This window comes from Oryctolagus cuniculus, chromosome 9, assembly GCF_051225735.1.
Source record: "Oryctolagus cuniculus isolate XC-2025 breed Fujian yellow rabbit chromosome 9, ASM5122573v1, whole genome shotgun sequence".
Classification (NCBI taxonomy): Eukaryota; Metazoa; Chordata; class Mammalia; order Lagomorpha; family Leporidae; genus Oryctolagus; species Oryctolagus cuniculus.
Window position 1 is genome coordinate 30639475 of NC_142875.1, and position 2713 is coordinate 30642187.

General features: G+C 50.6%; 1 pseudogene; it reads right to left on the reverse strand.

Annotated features, from left to right (window-relative positions):
* Positions 1 to 739: 739 nt before the first annotated feature.
* On the reverse strand, positions 740 to 2452 carry LOC100345846 (cyclin-K pseudogene; annotated as a pseudogene).
* Positions 2453 to 2713: the final 261 nt, after the last annotated feature.

The window sequence follows — 2713 nt, forward strand, 5'->3', positions numbered from 1 at the left end:
ATAAATCAGAGTGGTTCATCTTTTGGGTGTCATGGGGGAGTGTCACTGAATGAACATGAAGAAAACAGCTTCACCTCAGATGGAACTAGACTAAGAACTGAGTTTCCAGGAAAAATAGGCACTGATTTATCGATGAAAATTCACTCCTTACTGAAACTATTTATTGAGCCAGTATGGCTGGTGAACATTCTCCTTGGTAGAAAGTAGCCCAGTGCGGCCAGCGCCGTGGTTCTCTTGGCTAATCCTCTGCCTGCGGCACAGGTTCTAGTCCTGGTTGGGGCGCCGGATTCTGTCCTGGTTGCTCCTCTTCCAGTCCATCTCTCTGCTGTGGCCCGGGAAGGCAGTGGAGGATGACCCAAGTACTTGGGCCCTGCACCCGCATGGGAGACCAGGAGGAAGCACCTGGCTCCTGGCTTCGGATTGGCGCAGCCATTTGGGGAGTGAACCAACAGAGGGAAGCCTTTTCTCTCTCACACTAACTCTGCCTGTCAAAAAAAAAATAAATAAATAAAAAAGAAAGAAAAAAAAAAAAAAAAGAAAAAGTAGTCCAGTGCAGGCAGGACTCAGGATGCCCGCTGGAACCCCTGAAGTCAGGCCGCCGCAGGTGCTGCCCAGGCCATGCTGAAGCCGCCATCCCTGTTTCAAGCACTAGACCACCCCGGTTTCATGGGGGGTTCTTCCTCTCTGGATTGCAACTGTCTCCGATTACACAGGGCACGCTGCTGCTTACCCACTTAAACTAATCGTCACGTTGACTGGAACAACTGGGTAAAAACAAAAGAAAAAAGGTGTCATGTCGTCTCATCCAGGCCAATCGCCCTAGCCCCCTGACAGGAGGCATGGGGAGCGGAGGCTTGGGTGAAGGCCCTGGCGGCTGCCTTCCAGGGGACAGTGGGAGGTGGGTACCTGGCCATGGCAGGCCCAAACCTGGAGGAGGGTGAGGGGAGCCAGCGTGGGGGTGGGGGTGGGAATTTGGGGTTGTAGGTGGTGGAAGTGGGGGGTAGCCAGGATTGAGAGGAGGAATGGCGGATGGTGGGATTAGGCTGGGAGAGGAGGTGCAGGTGGTGGCGGGGGGTTCGAGGGTTAGACATAAGAGTGATAGGGCGGTGAGCAGGCGGGCCGTAGGCAGGGAGCTGGGCGCTGTAGGAGGGGCCCTCCGTCTTCTTCATGGACGGCAGGCTCGGGTAGCCTTCTCCAGACATGTAGCTGGTGGTGGACGTCTCATGAAGCTGCAAGGAGGTGGGGCCGGGGACCGGTGTGGCAGTGGTGGTGGCTGGTGCACAGGGGCCGCGTGTCCCAGCGGAGGAATCTGGAGTTCACAGGGCCTGATGGCTCAGCTTTGCCTAACAAGAGTCCAAGAGGCGGCTTTCGATCTGGAGGTGGGTGGGCTGGAGTCAATGGCAGGTGAGTAGTCTCAATTTCGAGATCGTAGATGGCGGTGGATCTGCTGCTCTGGTCTCTCCATTGGAGAAACAGCCACGGCTTATTTCTGGGAGGACTGGGCTGTGGAGCCGCTTCCTGGGCTGCTGTGTCTGCTGCAGCTGCCAGCTGACTGCTGGGCGTCCCTCTGCTGTGGCTGCCATGGCTCAGAGCCTTGAGAGAGTTATGACTGTTGTACTTGTGTCACTTGCGTTGTGTGCTGCAGAGACGGGGGCTGTTGCAGCTGATGGGGGGCCATGGGTGTGTGATGAGGCATGTTGTTCTCCTTGGGAGTAAAGGTCCACGATCTGGTAGTAGATGTCTTCTAAAACAACTCCTAATACATGGGTTTGGAAGTCCACTCTAGTATTTCAGATTTGCAGAAACATCCTGTGAGATACGTCATTGCGACCGCCACGTTCTCTGGTGGTGCAGAGACCGTCATTCACAAATGTCCATGCCACTTGAACCAACATCTGAATTCTGTTTTATCATCTTTGAGTTGCTTTGCATATTTCAGTAGGAACTACAGATGTTCTACTTGTAAGTCAGACTTTATGGTCTACGGTACGATTCTCTCCAGGGCTATTATTTCTTCCTTTGGGTCATCTCCAAACTGGCCAAATTGGACATTATTTAATAAACTATGAGATGTTTTGATGGTATCTTTACTTTGTGTGTGTGTGTGTGTGTGTGTGTGTGTGTTTCTTCCACTTTTCCAGCCAGAAGTAGACAACAAGCTCCGGTCACATATCTTGGGAATTCCTTGAAGAAATGAAACATATAGAAATGATGGAAATAAATTATTCCAGTTGCCAGGCTATTATCATAGTGTAGCCCCAGTCTAGTGCCTGCCTCTGAGATGAACCGTGCCCCTTCTTGTTTGTACCAGACCTCAGTGACTGGATCAAGTCCTTTGAGTTGGGAGGGTTTGTGAGTCAAGTCTTTGTATCCCACAGTACCAACAAGTTTTTGTGTCTTTCAGCCTTGCTGAAGTTACTAAAAGGCCTGAATTTTCTCTATTCTCCTTCATTTATTTAAGTATGCTTGTTCTTTCCAAAACATTTCTCTGAAAAATGTTAGACTCTCCTCACTTCAGGCAAGCCCCTTAGCTACCTCTTTCCTTGCCAAGTGTGGCCATCTTGGATCATCTTTTTTTTTTGTTTCCTACTCAGATATGCAAAGAAGCTCAAAGGTGATAAAAACAGAATTTAGAAGTTGGTTCAAGTGGCATGGACATTTGTAAATGACAGTCTCTATACCACCTGTCCCTGCAGTGGGAGCCAGAGATCCT